This window comes from Macaca fascicularis, chromosome 13 (assembly GCF_037993035.2).
Source record: "Macaca fascicularis isolate 582-1 chromosome 13, T2T-MFA8v1.1".
NCBI lineage: Eukaryota > Metazoa > Chordata > Mammalia > Primates > Cercopithecidae > Macaca > Macaca fascicularis.
In genome coordinates this window covers 105,459,985-105,480,436 of record NC_088387.1, presented here as the reverse complement: position 1 = coordinate 105,480,436, position 20,452 = coordinate 105,459,985, and the positions used below count along the sequence as shown (strand labels likewise).

At 43.6% G+C, this 20,452-nt stretch overlaps 1 long non-coding RNA gene across 1 annotated transcript; it reads left to right on the top strand.

Annotated features, from left to right (window-relative positions):
* The first annotated feature begins 16,631 nt into the window (after positions 1-16,631).
* Positions 16,632-20,156, top strand: LOC123568425 (uncharacterized). The gene is made up of 2 exons (XR_006691788.2): positions 16,632-16,749; positions 18,638-20,156. It is a non-coding gene; the product is annotated as an uncharacterized lncRNA (long non-coding RNA).
* The last annotated feature ends 296 nt before the right edge of the window (positions 20,157-20,452 follow it).

The following is a 20,452-nucleotide window of genomic DNA, read 5'->3' as shown; positions in this document are numbered from 1 at the left end:
TGCACCAATCCCCCACCCAAATACCATTACATAAAGTTAACAACACTTAAATGCTGATGCCAAGTCAATAAATCTTATGTCACATAATAAAGGAGAAAGAAAATAAAATGAAGATATTTTCTTAGTACAAGTGTATACATGCACAAATATATTTTTAACAAAAAAGGAGGAAATACTCATGACAATTACAGTTATTCTTCCTGCAGCTAGTCATGTGGTCATAGCTGGTATTGATGACCACATTCTTCTACTACCCATTCTGTATTCCGTTTACACTTAGCAAGTACCTCAGCAGGTCATGGTTTTTTTCCTGGTGGACTGACCCAAACCTTCATTCCTGAAGGGTCTGGGTCATTTGTAGTCCTGCCTGGATTGGGCTGTTGCAGTTTCCCATTGACATTAGTCAAAGGGCATGGTAATACTAAGAGATGCCCTAATGGATCTCCTGTATTCCACACATACTCTTCCTTACCTCCCTTGTGGAATAGTAGTCCGATTTCATCTTGATAGTCCGGGTTAATCACCCCAGCCAACACTGTGACTCCCTTCTTAGCCTGTTGACTTAAAGATTGGAGGACCCCAAAGTGTCCAGGTGGCAATCTTAACTTCCAGTTTAATGGGATTGTTGTGGTGTCTCCTGTTGGCAGTGTTCCTCCCTCTGGAACTAATACCTCTAGGCCAGCAGAATGCAATGTTGCAGGAACAGGAAGGAAAAATTTTGCTTAGTAGTTGCTAGGGATGATGGTGAGTGGTGCTACTTCCAATTCCACTCCTCGATTCCTGGAAATCCTGGCTATTGGAGAAAGAGTACCATATATTGGATGCTCATTCAGAGCATACACAGCCTTCTGGAGAACTTTGCCCCAACTCTGCAAAGTAATGTTACCTGGTTGGCATTGAAATTGTGACTTCAAAAGGCCATTCTACTGTTCTATCAATCCAGCTGCTTCAGGGTGATGGGGAACATGGTAAGACCAGTGAATTCCATGAGTATAAACCCACTTCCTCACTTTTTTAGCTGTGAAGTGAGCACCTTGGTCACAGGCAATGGTGTACGTAATACCATGATGGTGGATAAGGCATTCTGTGAGTCCATGGATGGTAGTCATGGCAGAAGCATTGGGTGCAGGATAGGTAAACCCATATCTGGAGTAAGTGTCTATTCCAGTGAGGACAAACCTCTGCCCTTTCCATGATGGAAGAGGTCCAATATAATCAACCTGCCACCAGGTAGCTGGCTGATCACCCCGAGGATTGGTGCCATATCCAGGACTCAGTGTTGGTGTCTGCTGCTGGCAAATTGGGCACTCAGCAGTGGCAGTAACCAGGTGAGCCTTAATCAGTGGAAGTCGATGTGATTGAGCCCATGCGTAACCTCCATCCCTGCCACGATGGCCACTTTGTTCATGGGCCCATTGGGTGATGACAGGGGTGGCTGGAGAAAGAGGCTGAGAGGTGTCCATAGAACAGGTCATCCTATCCACTTGATTATAAAAATCTTCTTCTGCTGAGGTCACTCATTGGTGAGCACTCACATGGGATACAAACATGTTCAGTTTTTGATCACTCACAGAGGTCCATTCACATACCTGTTTCCCAAATTTCTTTGTCACCAATTTTTCAGTCATGCTTCTTTGAAGACCCTGACCATCCAGACAAACCATTGGCTACAGCCCATGAATCAGTATATAATGGCACATCTAGCCATTTCTCCTTTCATACAAAGTGCACAACCAAGTTCACTACTTGAAGTTCTGCCCACTGGGAAGATTTCCCTTTACCACTGTCCTTCGGGGATGTCCCAGAAAGGGGCTGTAGTGTTGCAGCTGTCCACTTTTGGGTGGTGCCTCCATATCGTGCAGAACCATCTGTGAACCACTCCCTAATCTTCTCTTCTTCTGTCAACTGATCATAGAGAATGCCCCATGAAGCCATAGGTGCAGGCTGGGGGAGATAAGGCAGGGTGGCAGGAGTGGAGACCATGGGCATTTGAGCCACTTCCTCATGTAACTTACTTGAGCCTTCAGGACCTGCTCTAGCCTGATCACCTATATGTCACTTCCATTTGATGATGGAATGCTACTGTGCACGACCCACTTTATGGCTCAATGGGTCAGAAAGCACTCAGTTCATAATAGGCAGTTCAGATCACATAGGGACTTGATGACCCATAGTCCAACGTTCAATTTCCACCAAAGCCCAGTAACAGGCCAAGAGCTGTCTCTCAAAAGGAGAGTAGATATCTGCAGAAGATGGCAGGACCTTGCTTCAAAATCCTGGAGGCCTCTGCTGTGATTCACCTATAAGGGCCTGTCAAAAGCTCCAAACAGCATCCTTATCTGCCACTGACACCTCAAGCACCATTGAATCTATTGGGTCCTATGGTCCAAGTGGCAGAGCATCTTGCACAGCAGCCTGGACCTGTTACAGAGCCATCTCCTGTTCCGTATCTCACTCAAAACTGACAGTCTTTCATGTCACTTGATAAATGGGTCAGAGTAACACACCCAAATGAAGAATGTGTTGGCTCCAAAATCCAAATAGGCCAACTAGGCGTTGTGCCTCTTTCTTGATTGTAGGAGGGGCCAAATGCAGCAACTTATCCTTCATCTTAGAAGGAATATTGACAGGCTCCACAACATTGGACCCCTAGAAGTTTTACTGAGGTAGAAGGTCCCTGACTTTTAGTCAGATTTATTTCACATCCTCTGGCATACACCAGTAAGTCCAGTGTGTTTGCTACTTCTTGCTCACTGGATCCAATCAGCATAATGTCATCAGTGTAATGGACCAGTTCGATATCTTGGAAACGAAAAGAGATCAAGTTCTGTCTGAATAATATTATGACACAAAGCCAGTGAGTTGATATACCCCTGAAGTAGGACAGTAAAGGTCTATTTCTGGCCTTGCCAACTGAAGGCAAATTGCTTCTGGTGGGCCTTATGGACAGAAATGGAGAAAAAGGCATTTTCCAAGTCAATGACTGCATAACAGGTACCAGGAGGTGTGTTAATTTGCTCAAGCAATGAATCCACATCTGGTACAGCAGCTGCAATTGGAGTCACCACTTGGTTAAGCTTACGATAATCCACCGTAATTGTCCTAGATCCATCTGTCTTCTTCACAGGCCAAATGAGAGAGTTGAATGGGGATGTGGTGGGAATCACTACCCCTGTGTCTTTCAAGCCCTTGATGGTGGTACTAATATCCATAATCCTTCCAGAGATGAGATACTGTTTTTGATTTACTATTTTTCTCGGTAGGGGTGCTCTAATGGCTTCCATTTGGCCTTTTCCACCATAATAGCCAATGTTGGGGTTCCACAAGTTGCTAAGTGTGTCTGTGCCAATTATGCATGCTGGCACTGGGGAAATGACCACAGGATGAGTCTGGGGACCTGCTGGACCCACTGTAAGTCAGATATGAGCTAAAACTCCATTAATTACCAGACCTCCATAAGCCCCTACTTTTACCGGAGGACCACAATGGCATTTTGGGTCCCCGGGAATCAATGTCAGCTTAGAGCCAGTGTCCAGTAGTTCCCCAAATGTCTGATTATTTCCCTTTCCCCAGTGCACAGTTACCCTGGTAAAAGGCTGGAGGTCTCCTTGGGGAAAGATGGGAGAAAGATTTGCTGCATAAATTGTCAGTAATGTAGTGGGGTCCTTCCCTAAGGGGGCCCAGCCTCCCCTGCAGTCAAAGGGTTCTCGGCCTGTAAACTTGCTCAAGTCTGGCAATTGATCGAGAGGCCATGATTCTCTGTTTTTATAATTCAAATTATTCTTTGTCCATTTGACCTAGAAGTTTTCTGCTAGTATAAACTAAATGGGAATGCAGTAGGCATCTTATCAGTTTCACTTCTAGGAACACCCTGATTAATTAGCCAATGCCAGAGCTCTACACGAGTTGGACTATTCTGATTGTCACTTTGCTCCTGGTGTTCATTACAGTAGTTATGCCCATCTTGCCTTTGATGGTTGAGCACTGCCACCTGGCCCTTGCCATCTCAGGATCCAATTATTCTCACTCTATTTAAATTTTGTAGTTGAGTGACTGTGGTTCCCACTGTTAGATCTGACATATACAGAACAATTACAGGGCTCTTCAAAGATGCAGGTGCTACCCTCACAAATTATATTTCACAAGGCATTTGTCAAGGGTATATCTTCTGGACCCTCCAAGCGGGGATGAGTAGGTCTAAAGTGACTAATCCACTCCACCATCTCAACTTCCCTCAACCTTTGGATCCCTTCCTCTATATTAAACAAAGGGAGATCAGGGATTTCCATCTCACTAACAGTCACTGTCTTTTAATCCATATTTCAGTTAGTAAAGCAAATAAACTATCAGAACCTTTTTTAACTCCCTGAGATGTAACATTAAATGCAGAGTCCCTTCTTAGTGGGCCCAAATCAATAAATTCAGCCTGATCCAACTCTATATTCCTTCCACCATTATCCCACACTCTTAATATCTATTCCCATGTCTGTCCTCCCTATTTCTATTTATATAAATTAGAAAACTCAAGCAGTTCTTTTCAAGTGTAGCACACTTCCTTATGGGTCACACTCTCAACCTCACCTCGAGGGGTCTACCAGGACTATAGTCTAGTTATAGGTCTAGGAGCAAACAGGGGTGTTGGGGGTGGCTCCTGAGGAGAATCAACATTATCTTACCTGGCAATTGCCTCAGGAGAGGCTATCACTGTTGCTTCAGGCAGTACAGGCTTTATCTCCTTAGACAAATGTGGAAAGGTTGATAGGTAGGGGAGGGGATGTTGCCACTTCTGGGGATGGGGAAGCTGTTCCTTCTGGCAAAAAAGGTTCATCAGCGTTTACAAACTCAGTGTCCCCAGCTTCATCAGGGTCCTCCCACACAACCCCATTCCAACTTTCAGGGTCCCATTCTTTTCCAATCAATGCCCTCACTTCAACAGTTACACCTGGCGAGGCTGTGCATGCACCTTTTGTTGCAGGTCAGCCACTCACATGATTAGAGCTTGTGTCTGTTTTCCCACAATTTCAGCTATTTCTCTATAGGAGATAAGACTCTGACTCAGAGCAATATTTGCAGATTTGAGGCTCAGTGTTTGCCTCTGAAGCCAGGAGACAGAATCCCTGAGTTCCCCATTATCTTTCATCACTTTGTCCACTGAACTTAGGAGCAACCAACCAGCTTCATTTTGTTCCTGGTTCTCCACATATGGTCAAAGGTATTATGTACAGGGTCACTAAACTCCTTGACTCTCATGAACGAGAATCAGGAGTGTCAAATGCATTTATTTTGCATAACTCTCTAAACAGTTCAAGCCAAGGACCATCAGTGTTCTCCATACTATTAGAAGTAGAGTCCTTAGCATGTTAGGGTCTAATCATATTAAGCAGTCAAATCCAGAAACCCCCAAACCAATGAAGGAACTCCATCCTTAATATTCTGTTCCTCTAGAACCACCCCTGGTACAAAATCTGTATTAGGGTTCTCTAGAGGGATAGGACTAATCTGATGGAATATATATATATATATATATATATATATATATATATATGTATATGTATATGTATATGTGTGTATATATATACAGACACACACACAATATGAGTTGATTAAGTATTAACTTAATATATGAGTTGATTAAGTATTAACTCACACGATCACAAGGTCCCACAATAGGCCATCATCTGCAGGCTGAGGAGCAAGGAGAGCCAGCAGGAGTTCCAAAACTGAAGAACTTTGAGTCTGATGTTCAAGGGCAGGAAACAGTCAGCACAAGAGAAAGATGTAGGCTGGTAAGCTAGGTCAGTCTCTCTTTTCCTATATTTCTGCCTTCTTATATTGTAGCCATGCTGGCATTTGATTAGATTGTGCCCACCCAGATTAAGGGTGGGTCTGCCTTTCCCAGCCCACTAACTCAAATGTTAATATCCTTTGGCAACACCCTCACAGACACACCCAGGGCCAATACTTTGTGTCCTTCAATCCAATCAAGTTGACACTCGGTATTAACCATCGCAAATGGTGTTCCCCATAAAAGATGTACATCTGAACCTGCACATGAGACTTTATTTAGAAAAAGGGTCATTGCCATTGTGATTATGTTAAAGATCTCAAGATGAGATCATCCTGGATTATGGTGGGCCCTAAATCCAATGCCAAGCATCCTTACGAAGAAGAGGAGAGAAGCCATATGCAGATGGAGGCAGAGCTCCTTTCCAGTAAGACTGAATGTTGGTGCTAAACTTGTTAGTATGACTGACAGTCAACGTCCTCCATGATCCTGACTGCCTAAAATTTCAGGTGTGATTTCCACCTCACCTCTTCTTTCATCCTCATGCCCTGAGTGAAGAATCCCACAGTTTTCAGACACTAGACTCTTCCCTGTGTCCCTGTCATTGCACCCACTGTTTCCTCTGCCTGCTGTGTCTTGCCTGGAGTCAGCCAGAAACCCTCTCATCCTTCAAAGTGGGGCCTGCAGGCCATCACTTCTGTCTGCACATTTTCCCTCCTGGGCTGTGGATGCCTTGAGGATAGGGACTGATCGTTTTCTAGTTTGTATCTTCTGTCCTCATCCCAACAACCATACTGACCCTACAGGTAAAAATACTCTTGATGGAATCAGAGAATCCTACCATAACTGGAAGGAACTTCAGGACCATCCTGTTAACCCCCTTCATTTATAGTGGTAGAGAGTGAGAATAAAAGTCCTGAAGCTCAGATAATTTAAGTCACTGGTTGTAATTTGCATCGCTGGTTGGCAATATCTTTGGGACTATCAGCCAATAGTCTTCACTTCCAGGTCATCACAGGGATCCTCACTGGGGTTCAAACTAGCTCCTTAATCAGGCCTTTCAAAGAATATAATCTCTTGTTCCTGTCACGTAGTTTTGGGGAACTTTTCTCAGTAGCATTTTGTCCATAGACACCCCTGGGATCCTACATCCTACCAAGAACAGAGCCCTGTGTTTAGGGCCAGACTCAGCCCTTTGTCCCTTCCCGAGCTGTGGACATGGCCACATGTGATGGAGCTGCAGAGAGAGGTGGGCATTGCAATCCTGTTCTTCAGATAGGAACTGCCTTCTCTCCTGGGAGGACTCTGCTAGTTGGAGGAACCACTGTGGCCTGTGCAATGATCTTGTAAAGAGTTCAGGGCCCAGATGGATCCAGCAGATGCAGAGCAACGGCACTTGGAAGGAGCCCTTCTGAAATGTCCAGCGGCTGGCTTGTCTCCCTGAGTCCGAGCTGTGTCTCTGGTTAGAGTGAGTGTGGGTGGGGAGAGGGGGCGATCTACACTGCTTGGAGAATTGATACAAACAGTAAGTAAAAACAACTGTGAAGGGAAACTGGTCCCACGACCCACGCTGCTTCATAATCACATTTTTTTCTGCCTTTTGATTCTGGCTTCATCTCATCTGTTTGTTTTGGATGCTTTGTTGAAGCCAGCTACTCCTGAGAAATAGGAAATGACACTATGCAAACAGCTGAAGTTGGGACAATCCTGGGTCATATTAAACTTGGGATTTTCAAACAATTTCATCAGAAAAAAAATCAGTGAACAAAGAAAGAAGCAGACAAGATCTTCAAATATCCTCCACTGTTAGCCAGTGAAAATACAAACTGATTTACACATAAATTACATCTTGAGGATTTCTCTCCTGTGGATTTACGAAAAAAAATAATTGTCAGCTCCAATGGGGCTTATTTTTCTCTGTTGATATTGCTGCCAGGTGGTGATCCTCGTTTGCTGCCTCCTTTCTGTCCTGTGGCCATGGCCCTAAGTCAAGCTGCATCAACTTCCGGCAAAGCTCCTACCTGTGAGTCTGGCTCCAGTCTGATCCCACGCAGCCTCCCAACCCATCTCTGCATCAGGGTGCAGCCATGCCACTCTCCTAAACTGATTCCTTCTTTCTCCAGCTGAAAGCTCCATAATGACCAGATAAGTGTCATTGCTCTGGGATAATGCAGAGCTACCACCACTCCATACACTGGGTCTGTGTGCTTCCTACCTCCCCGGCTCCTCCCTGCCTCTGTTGTATCAAGCTCTTCTTTTAAAATTGAAGTCCCAGCTACCCCAATACACATTCAGCCCTCCAAACCCCAACTCTCTCATGGCCATGCCTTTTCCCCACTGCCCTCCTAGTGGATGGAGCCCTCATCCTCCTAGTGTCCTGCAATGCTTGGCTCATGTGTCAGTTGCTATGTGAGTCTTTCCTGACCGGCCCGAGTCTCTACGGGAATTAGGCTGAGCCACTCTAGCTTCGGTGGACCCTCCTTAGACTCTGTCCTGTCACCTGCACAGCCCTGTCACCCCTTTTTATGGACCTATCTGTCTACCTGCTGGTCGGGGAATTCCTGAAGGTGGCATCAGCTCTGCCTGAGGCACAGGACGCCTAGCACAGATGAAGGGTTAAGTGGATGTTTGTTGAATTTGTCAGAGAGCGAGAACAAATCTCAAGTGCGATGGTCCCCCCTCCTTCTTCTCGCCAGCCCTTGCCTGCGTGTGCCTCTTGTGGAGACAGCTGCAGGGCCCGCAGGCCAGAACCCCTGGGTCAGAGCAACAACTGCTTTGTGTTTTCTCCAAAAATGAAGATTGCAAAATCCTCATGGCCTGGAGTTTACAGCTGTGGGAGGAGGTTGCACGAGGTGACAGTGGGGTCAAGGGGTATGGGTGGGGACGTGGGGACTACAGAGCAGGAATGAGCACCCACGGAGAAATGCAGCCCCCACCACTTCCACCCCCTCAGGTCTGGCTGTATAAACTCGGAGAGGAGGCTGCTCTTCTCAGCTTTTCCCAGGTTTCAATTTTCTCTACATCTGGTTATGTAGCAATGCCTTCTCATCCCCTGAGAGCCAGCGCCCCAACATTTACTAACCATCCTTCTAGGTTATGTCATCAAGCGCCAAGGACATTCAAACGACCTTCTGGAGGAAGCACAGTGCCTTGGGGAGCGGCGCCACCTGGTGGTCACTCGGAGTTAATAACCACATTGTAGGACGAGGAAACCTAGAGCATACTGGAGGTGACCGGGTGGAGGCTCAGATTAAACAATTTCTGCTGTCGCGGTGACAGAGCTGAGTGTGTGTGTCCCTGGCTAGAGGCAGTGATTGGGCAAGGATGCTGAAAATGTATCCTGGAATCTGAGGGCCGAAGGGTGGTTTTGAGACCAGTAGAATCCCAGCCATTCATTTCTCAGATGGGCAAACTGCAGTCCAGAAGGGACAGAGGTTACCCAAAGTCTTGCAATAAATTAGTTGAAGAGGTGAGGCAAGAACACAGTTTTCTGGGCTCCTTGTCTGATACTCTTCCATTCTAGCACTTCAGAGCGGTGATGTCCGTCCTTTATTTAATTTTATTTTTTAATTTGAATTGCTACTTTAGAGGAAAAAGAGGGCCAACCCCCCCACTGCCATCTAAATCTTCTTTCTCTCTCCTAAATTTATGTCGCTTGGTCCCGACACCAGTCTTCCTTCCTCCAGGAAGTTTTCCCTGAGCAGCTGGAAATCCTCCTTTGGAAGCTCCCAGGCAATCTACCCGATACTGACAGAGGGACCGAACTTGACTCTGGGATATGGCGTGCACAGACACAGTCTTGCCCTCAGCAGCTTACAGTCTAGTGGGGAGAGAAAAGTGACAGACAAACACACAGACAGACAGATAGATGCAGAAATGAGGGATGGATTATTTCAGGTACTAACGAGCGCTTTGAAGGTGATAAATCGGGCACTGTGATAAAGAGTGGCTTGGAGTGGAGCTATGTCAACTAGAGGGAACAGGAGGGTGCTCTGAAGAGGGTTTAGCTGTGGAGCACAGGGAGAAGGTGGTGATTATGAGGGCAGAGCACTCCAAACAGGAGGAACAGTAAGTGCAAAGGACCCGAGAATGGAATGAGGTTGGCAGGTCCAAGGCACAGAGAAGGCCAGAGAGATAGCCGGCTAGTGGACAAGAGGAGTGGAAGATGATGGGATCAGAGAAGGCAGGGAAGGCCGGATCTGGAAGGATGAGTTGAGTTTGTGTGCTGCTTGCAATGGGAGGTTATCAGAAGGCATAGGCAAACAGTGGCATGATCTTATGTATACCTCAAGTGGTTCGCATGTGGGCTAATGCTTAGGAACTTCTGATGTAATCCCTTGGCTCCTGCAGAAAGTCTTTTCTCACCCACCAAGTTAAGAAAGGTGTCCTTCCTCCGAGTCCTTGCGTTAACATCTTCATGTCTCCATCACTGGGCCTACCACCTTGCTTTTGAATCAACCGTTGATGTGTCTTTTTACTTTACCAGAAAGTAAATCCAATATTCAGAGACACAGCAGTACAAAGTCAAGATCCAGAACAGACTGTCTAGATGCAAAGACTCACTCTACCACTTAGTAGCAGTGTGGCTTTGGACAACTTACTCATTCAGTGTGTCTACGCTTCACTTTCTTTATGTGAAAAATGGGGCTAACAGTATCTGCTGCATCAGAGAGTTATTAAAATTAAATAATATATGTAAAAAAAATCTCATCACAATGGCAGGCACTATGTGATTACTCTATAAATAATATATATAATTCCTGGGTGTTTTCTCAGGCCTTCCATTAATAAGGTTGGTCCCAGAGTCTGTCAGGGCCTCTGGCTGTGGTGTGCATTGCTCATTGAATGGGGTATGGGACTACACAGGGAAGATTATTCCAGGATACAGTTTCTGGCCTTGGAAGAAAGAGTCGGTGGAACTGAGCTGACGACAGACCTTCAAGCACACCTGCCAACAAACATAAGCGGCAGGGCTTGTTCTTATCTTCATTTTATAGGCATGCTCAGAAAGAGTAGTTTGCAAAGTGACCCAGGTATTAAGTGTTAAATCCAGGATTCAGGTATAGGTCTGTTTGACTCAACATCGAAGGTTATTCTTTCTAGTTTTGTTTGTTTTGATTTGATTTTAACCCCATAGCACCACGCATGGGTAACAGCTGGCCTTAGAGCCAATGTATTGCCCTAAACGATCACGCAGGTGTCTGAAATCCCGCCATCAGCCATCTGCCTCTTCCATATGAGGCCCAGCTTTCTGTTAGGGGACTAGGCTCCTGGGTGCAAAGGTGTGAGTTTTAAGCTCTAGGTGATAACAGCATAAATATGGAACTACAATGTCTTTCTTAGGCACTGACCCCAAAATGGAGGTGTTACCTCCATTTGTTAATCCCCATTACCTTCCAAAGGGCTAAGCCCACAGAAGCTGTTAATGGTGTCCAAGCAGATTCTGGTGGCCACTCTCAGATCAGAAAAGGACCTGGGCACGCTAGCCTTTAAATTTTGAATGTGATGAGGATAAACAGCGATAAAATGAGAGTGGCATTTGAAAAACAAATATTTTCAGAAACAGATTGAAGACTGAAATTCACATTGTAGTTGTGTCTGTCAAGCTTTCCCTTACCGTGTTTAAATTAGAGCTTGCTTATACTTTTTGAATTTATAATTTGCCCTCTTTCAAAATTGCAAGGATACAAACATAGGCAGGCTTGTGCTGGGAAGTAGCAGGGCCTGGTGGTCAAGAGCACAGGACCTGGAGCTTCGAGGATTGGCTTTAATCCCTAGACTTCCATTCATAGATCTGGGACCTATGTGAGTTCTTCAACTCTCTCTGCCCAATTCCTCTTTGTAAGATGAGAGTGACAGTGGTACCTGCCTCCTGGTGACTGGCACTGCTTAGAAGAGCACTTGGCCCACAATTTTGTAAGCAGTTATTGTTACTATTGCTATTATTGCTCTAAAAATAATTAGAAGGCCGGGCTTTGTGGCTCATGCCTGTAATCTCAGGACTTCGGAGGCCGAGGTGGGCGGATCATGAGGTCAGGAGTTAGAGACCAGCCTAGCCAACATAGTGAAACTCCGTCTCTACTAAAAATACAAAAATTAGCGAGGCATGGTGGTGCGCACCTGTAATCTCAGCTACTCTGGAGGCTGAGGCAGGAGAATCCCTTGAAACCAGGAGGCGGAAATTGCTATGAGCCCAGAGTGCACAACTGCACTCCAGCCTGGGTGACAGAGCGAGAATTCGTCTCAAAAAGACAAACAAACAAACAAACAAAAATGTGTTTTGAAACCTTACTAGGAAAGAAAAAAAACATTATACCAGGACTAGAGACAAAAGAATTATTGAAATAGAGTTCCACATTTGGTTTTATGTAAAAACAGAGCACACATGTAAAGCTAAGCAAAGCAAAGAAGCAGCACAGTGTTTTAAAAGGTTGTTATGATAAAGCACAATCTAGTTTGCTGGAAGAGTTGACTGCTGTCACAACAAAGTGACCTTGAAATTCCAAAAGCAAAGTGTCTGCCTTCAGCTGTACTTGCTCATGTTGCTTCTGATTTTTCATTATTTGGGCTGGTGTCTTTCCCTTCAAAATCCAGTACAAGGCTGCCCCATCTCCCTGCCTCCAATGCCGTAGTCCAGCCACCGTCCCCCCTCAGCGGGATTGCTTCCCTGAGCCTCAGTCTCCTTAGATGGTCTCCCTGTTTCTGCACTTGCCCCTCTGCAGTTTCTTATCCACCCAGGAGCTGAGTAAAAGCCCAGGTCCTTCCAGGTTGCTAGAGCCCTATGAGATGTGACTCTGGACTCTTCTCTGATTTCTCACGTCTCCTTCCTCACTGCATTCCCACCATCCTGTGCCCTCAGTAAGGCTTATGAACCTTTGCAAACAAGAGGGTCCAAGGGCTTCCTGGGAGCTTTAATAATTTGCTCCTTCCCTTTCCCTTTCCTAACATTTCTTCTTATTTTCCTCTCTTCTCTCTCTGTGGTTTTTATTCCTCAGTTACTAAATTACTGATTGTGTTTCTCGACTAAAGTGGAGTTTGGTTCTCTTGGTATAGCAAATGGGTACACCCATTCCCCTCTGAATTAAAACCACATTTCATAGACACGATTCAGAGGGACCCTTAGAGAAAGGTTAAAGCTTGTTAAAAATAGTTTCTAAACACATCAGTTATGAGCTTTACATTTTTATCTCAATAAACTTGCTGCAAGAGTAGAAAATTGTTAGTCCTACAAAAGTTTATTAGAAAATTACTCAACAATTTTATGAGATATTCTAATTTCTTCCAAGAAGAAAGTTACAAAAAACTTTATATAAAAACATTCCTTCCCAAAAAGTAAATCAGCATACCAAAGGAATACCTGCACTCCCATATTTACTGTAGCACTGTTCACAATAGCAGATATGGAATCAACCTGCATGTCCATCGACAGATGGTAAATAAAGAAAAATGCAATATATATATGTATGTATGCGTGTGTGTGTGTGTGTGTGTGTGTGTGTGTGTGTATATATATATAAAATCACATCTTCACTGTGTGTATATACATATATATACACACATACACACACAGAGGAGTATTTTCTGGCCATAAGGAAGAATGAAATGTCATTTGCAGCAACATGGATAGAACTGTAGGTTATTATGTTAAGTAAAAGAAGCCAGGCACAGAAAGACAAATATCACCTGTTCTCACTCAGATATGGGAACTTAAAAATTGGGCCTCACAGAGGTAAAGAATAGAATAATAGGTACCAGAGACTGGGAAGGAAATGTGGGTTGGGGAGGGAGATGGAGAAAGGCTGGTTAAATGGGTACAAACGTAGTTAGAAGGAATGAGTTCGAATGACAGATAGCAGAGTAGGGTGATGATAGTTAACTGATATTGTATATTTCAAAGTAGCTAGAAGAGAGGACTTGAAAAGTTCCCAACACATAAAAATGATAAATACTCAATATGATACCCCAACTTAATCATCACACATTCTATGCATGTAACAAAATATCATATATGCCCCATCAATACATGCAAATATATGTAACAATAAACAAATTTCCTTCCTGGAACAGGTTTGGTATAATTTTTCCTACTCAATGGTTTGGCAAGCACAGTTTAAATGGAATTTTACCGAAGCCTTGCTTTTCATCGTGTGACCGAGTTCCCGGACTGAAGGGGTCAGCCCTGAATGAGATGTTACTTTGTTCATGATTTGTGCCTAGGGCAGCCATGCAGGACCCAAGGGGATGTAGATAGATGCCCCGAAGCTAGATGAGATAGATAGATTCACCAAAGCTCTGGCAGGGCAGAGAGGAGCAGACATCTGCCTCCAGGCCCAGTGAGAGAGGGCACCATCTTGTCACACATAATCACTTCAGAATGAAGTTGATCTTGGGTGACTGACTCTGCCCTAAAGATTCCGATTTGTCCCTTGAGTTATAATAGTAGACTGGGATCTATTTCAGGCCATGGATATTTTGTAACCTGAATTTTCTAGTTATAAGAAAATAAAATTATACTAAATAAAATTCAGAAATTTCTACAAGTAAAAACATGAGAAAATAAACTATCTACAGTATGAAACCTATCTCCACAAAATAGTGGGTTAAAAAATCATAACCTGAACATCACAGATTGTTTCTTTCTAGTATTTCATGTATTTGTTTTTACCCAGCAAATATAGTTGTACATATATTAATTTTTTTTTACATTTAGCTTTTCAAAAATTTTCTGTCTTAAAATAAAGTTTAAAAAGTACAGTTGTATCCAGAGCATTTTCCCTTGTTAAATGAAGTTTATTCCTTGTGAAACTAATTTTTCTTTGTTTTATTGAGAGATAAGTAGTCCATGGATTTAAAAAAAATCTAATAGCACATAATACAGTATAAAATATATTTCACTCTCCGTCTAGACCCCCAGTCCTCCTTGAAAGTTATTGTGAATAAGGTATGAATGGGGAATAGTATGCTGAAATAGGGTTTTGTCCATTTTAGCACAGGCCCTAAGCCGAGAGCAGTTCCATCGTAGCAGAGCGCCTCCCGCCTAAAGCCAGCTGCGAACTCTCCTGTGCAGGCCGTGCAAATAGATTGTGAAACTGATTCCGCCCAGATGGACTAACACCAGCGTCCAGCCTGGAAGAGCTGAGCTGGGCAAGCTGGGAGTTGAAGAGAACTGTCAGAATGTTGTGAATATCAACCTCCCTGCTTGTCCCAACAAGAGCAAAGAAGTGATTGTCTCTCACCTTAAGTGAGAGGCTTTGGCTTCAGGGCTACTCGAAGAGCTTCATTTGGATTCCCTGAAGTTTGAAGGACAGAGGGGGCCTATGGTCTGAAACATGCCTGAGAAATGTAAGAGCAAAGGTTGCAGTCTGTGCCTGAAACAGGAAGAGCGAGAAAGCCAGGGCTGTCCAGGGAGCAAACTGCTCTCCCACCTGCTGGGGCACAGATGAGAGCCCTTTCCAAGGACCAGTGGACCCATGGGATGGAGAAGCTGGAGCCCCTTGGAAGAGTTATGTGCAGGGAGACTGTCTGGTGGAGGAGGGAGGGGTGGCGGGGTTACCAGTGGAAGGTGTCCACATTCTTGGCATTTTGAACAAGGAGTTGGACAATACACACAAACAAAGCAAGGGATGAATGAAGCAACAAAAGCAGAGCTTTATTGAAAACGAAAGCACACTTCACAGGGTAGGAGCTGGCCCGAGCATAGGGGCTCAAGAGCACCTTTACAGAATTCTGGGAGTTTAAATGTGCTATAGAGGTCTCCCATTGGTTACTCGGTATACAACCTATGTAAATGAAGTAGTGGCCCACAATCAGTCTGATGGATTGCTTTCTGCAAGCGATCAGTTGTAGAAATAGTTGGTTGTGGAAAGTAACTAATCAGAGGCTGAAGTTACAAAGTTACCCTCCAATGCAAATGTCTGATTTGTTACAGAAAGCAACCCCCTTTTCCAAGCAGAAAATGGGAGTGGGGGATGCAAAGGGAACAGCCTCCAGTTCTTTTGTTACTTAGGTATGGAAAGTTGGGGTTTTCCTTTTGATTTAGTCATAGGAAGTCAGCGTGCCCTTAGGTTGCTAGCCTCCACACCCTATTCTGCCTCAGTGGGATCCAGCACAGTGTCGGGTTGTGCAATGTCTAGGGAACAGAGGCCTCTCTCATGTCAAGAGAGATATGGGTAGAGGTCCTCAGTAAAAGACTCCCTGAGAAACCCACAAAACATCCACGAAAGAGGGAGAGATGTTTGCCAAGGCTAGAGGGCTCAATGCCAGGTCCACAGCCTGGTAAGACCTTTCCTGCCTCCTCGTTCGTCTCCACGGCTTCCAACCCTAGTGGGGCCTGATGAAATAGCAGCCTGTGAGAGGCGGAAGTCTGGAAAAGTAAATAAAACAAAACAAAATCAACATACATGCATCTACATCTGTACCTGTGTATCTCCACATACATCTGCCGTGGTCCTTCATGCATACATACATATACACATGCACATAGATGTCTATGTATATAAGTATGTGTGTGTGTGTGTGTGTGTGTGCATGCTCACGCGTGTGTGCGTGCGCCTATCATCGCCCTTACTCACTCAATCAAGGCTTCTAAGTCTGGGTGAGGCCTGCACAGAGACACAAGGACATATCGAACTTGGTTAAGAATTTGAGGTTTTCATTAATACTTTGGGTGACCTTTTTAATAATCAAAATGAGATTGCTTTCACGCACATAAGTGATCTGAGGACACTTCTTTCTGTGAGTGTGACCAGAAAAGCTTTTGTAACAATGGAGAGAAAAAAATAACTCTCCACCCACCTATTTTAGTGAGTCCTGCCCATTCAGTAATGCCAGTTTCTTTTTTATTCTTCCAGAAATATTGATTGCAAACACGAGTGCATGTGAGTGCAGAGGGACAGGCCTGCTCTCTGTATCCCTCTCCTGGCCCTCCCTGTGCTTTTGCTTTGGTCAGCAGTCTAAAGGAGGAGGTAAGGGGCATTTGCAGTCTTCTCCTGTTTGTTAGAGCAGCCAAGGCAGCTGGTGGGGAGAGGTGGAATTGGGGTGGGGATGGAGTTGGGGGTTGGCATGCAGGCTCACTTGTTTCAGGGCTGGCTTGTGTAGCTCCCTTGGCATCTAGGATTCCCTGGAGAGACTGGTGTGAATTGTCAATATGCTTCCCACCTGGTTACACAGTGTCAGCATTCCCCTGTCTTCGCAGAGTGGCCCTCCACCCCTGCCTACTCTTTCTGCCTTCTATGCAGGCTTCAGAACCCTAAAGCAACCATCTCCCACACTGCTTGGGCACCACTGGGATCTTGATGATTCATTGTTGCCCATTCCTGCCTAGATCTTTCTCCTGTGAGCTACATCTTTCTCCTGTGAGCCTTTTTCTTAACCCTTAATGGCACCCCTGAGCGTCAGCAGATGTCGTGTCTCGCAAAAAAATCTCGGCACCAACAAGACGCCCCCTTCCCTTTGTGTGTGCAGAAACACCCATGTTCCATGGGTGACTCTTGTCCGCTCAGTTCCGTTTGCGTCCTCCAGCACAGCCTCCCTTCAAAAAAGGATAGTAAATATGCTTTTTAACTTTTCATTTTAGGTAAATTATCTCTCCTTTGTATGTTTTGTTAATAAACCTAGTAGGTCCTTTTGTAGTCATGAAATAATATAGAAGTAAAATATGTTTTCATTTTCTTGAATAAGAAACGAAGTTGTTAACATGACATTGTGATCCCCTGTCCCAGATCCTTCCTTCCATCTACAGCTGGGGCAAAGCATTGCATAAGGGGATCCTTGTTTTTCCTTCAGTCTTCCTTCAGGAATCTGGGAGAGCTGGGAAGGAAACACGGTCTCAACTTGCCATCACACATTAGATGCATGTCGTCCCCCTACTCTATGCGAATGTGTGTGATATTATCATACAATTGATGTAGTTATACTACTCAAAATACATAACTTTGCCCCAATGTCTTCCCCAATTACAGATTTATACTCCACAGAAAACTTCCTTACAAGTATGTTTGTAAAAGCTGAAGACTGGGAATGAGAAAAACATTTTATTATTTAAGTGTTGGGTTAAGTCATTATGTAATATCTATACAGTCAAATCAATAGTTGGAATGTATAGATATTACATAATGACTTAACCCAACACTTAAGTAATGAAATTTTTAGGTGAAAATTAACAGTTGGGCTGTATACATATTATGTAATTACTTAACCCAACACTGTTAACAACAGCCAGATTAACATTTATATATATTTAACATTTAAGATATAACAGATGTATCTCCTCTAAGATATATCATTAAGTGAATAAAGTTCATTTTCAATTACTATTTAACATCCCCAAATTAATACATTGTTTTACTTACTTAGTACCTTAGCAGAAGTCGGCTATGTGGTTTCTAAGTCGGCTATGTGGTTTCCTTTGCTTAATTTCTCCAAATCAGGCCCTAATGAAGATCTCTGTCCTTAGATTTTTACTGTGCATGTCTGACTGTTTCTTTAAGATAATCCTGGTATTAGAATATTTGGATGATAAAGTACTCACATTTGCTATTTGGGCACATATTGCCAAGTAGCTTTCCAAAAGAGTTGTATACACTTATAATTTTATCAGCAGAGTGTGCGGAGATTCATCCTATCAGAGCCATTTTTGTGTTTGGCACATCCTCAGCCCCCAAAGATACTCATTGTACTCATGCCTGTTGGTACTTGTGAGGGTTACATATACTCATTACCCTTCATGCAACTCCTTTCCCTTGAGTGTAAGCTGAACCTAGCAATTTACTTCTAAGGAGCAGAAGAAGGCAAATGTAATGGAATGCAAATTCCATGATTATGTTACAAATCCCCTTGACTTTGTCTTTCTAGGACTCTGTATCTTGCTGCACTCTCTCTTGCCTTCTTATCTTGGATTCTTGGTGAAACAAGCCACCATATTGGAGCAAGCCACCTGCCAAAGAACTGAAGGCAAGCTTCAGCCAACAGCCAGCAAGGAACTAAGATCTTCAGCCCAAAGCCACAGGGAACTGAGTCCTGCCAACCATCACATAAGTGAGCATAGATGGGATCCTCCACAGTTGAACTTTCAAATGAGACCAGAGCCCCACCTGACAATTTAATTGCAATCTTCAGACACCCCTGAAGCAGAGGACCCAGTTCTGTCATGCTGGGATTCCTGACCCGCAGAATCCACGAGAGCATAAATGTGTGTGTTTAAGACTCTAAGTTTTGAGGCGATTTGTTATACAGCAAGAGATAATGAATATACTTTTGTTACTTTTCATTTTAGGTAAATTATTTCTACTTTGCTAATTTCTTTAATAAGCCTAGTCAATCCTTCCATAGTTGTGAAATAATACAGAAGTAAGAAAAAACAATCCCATTTTCTCGAATGAGAAACCAAGGTGCTGACATAACATTGTGATCCTCTGTTCCAGGTCTCTCCTTCCATCCATGACTGGGGCAAATAATTGTATATGGGGATCTTTGCTTGTGCTACTCCTCCCAGGTGGACATCTTCTCTTCTCTGCAATTTTCAGTGAGAGCATTTATTCTGCACGGATTAGAGTTCCTAGTATGAACTTGAAATCAAAGACGAAAAAGATATTTGGAGATTTGATGTGCATATCTCACATTCTGCCTCCATGCCATTTCTCATGTTGTGACTCCTCTTGGGAGCTCTTCCTTCTTCATTTTGACTTTCACAATTTTGTCCCCATTACAAAGCCCCACGTTCTCTATGATGTTTTCTTTCTAACCCTCTGGTGCCCATCTGCCTCTAAATGTCGACGACATCAGAACCACATAGCAAAGCCTGATGTTATCAATTCTCTCTGAGTTGGTAAGATGTCTGGGCCTTAATCAGTTATGAACAGGGAATGAGTCAAACCAAGTTATAGTTCCTAAAATAGTTGCATGACCCCTAGGCAGCCTTGTTATAAAATGCCGTAAGATGAAATTAAAAGGTCACACAATTATTGTTTTTCCTTATTACCAAGGTTCAGAAATACACTTAACACATTTTAGCTCTTAATTATTTTAAGTTTTATAATATTAAGTCTTTTAATGAACATTAACTTAAAGCTGGGCATTAAACGTTCAACTGTGAACTAAATGTATACTCTCTGACCGTAGCCAAACAGAATTTAATTTTTTAAAAATGTGGAAATCTAATTAGCTGTCACACTAAGGCCCCAGGAGGCCACTCATAATGTGTAACTGACACTTCCAGGTGTCCTGCTGGTGGCTTGAATCAATTAGTGATCTTTATTGAAGCTGAATATAATTAATTACACAACTTTGAGATGTTCAAGTCTAATTTCACTAAAATTACATCATAAAGCTGGGGCATTTGCAGGGCTTCCCACAGAAAAAAAAAAAAAAACAAGCATGAATAATTACTCAGTTAAATTCATGGCACATAAATTCATACCACAATATTGAACTCCTTTAGCTTACCGTTGTCAGAGACAAAAATACCCTGAGGTCACACATATAAGATTGTTGAACAGGTGCTCACTATTGAAGAAGCATGTGTGTTACTTATCTAAACTATAAGCCTATCAGGGGACTATGTGCACAGATATTTTTCTCAAACATATAAGTTAATTTCTTATTCACTAGGATGACACCACCATGACCTATTTCTGATATGAGGTGTGTTCCCTGTCATCCTAGCTGCAA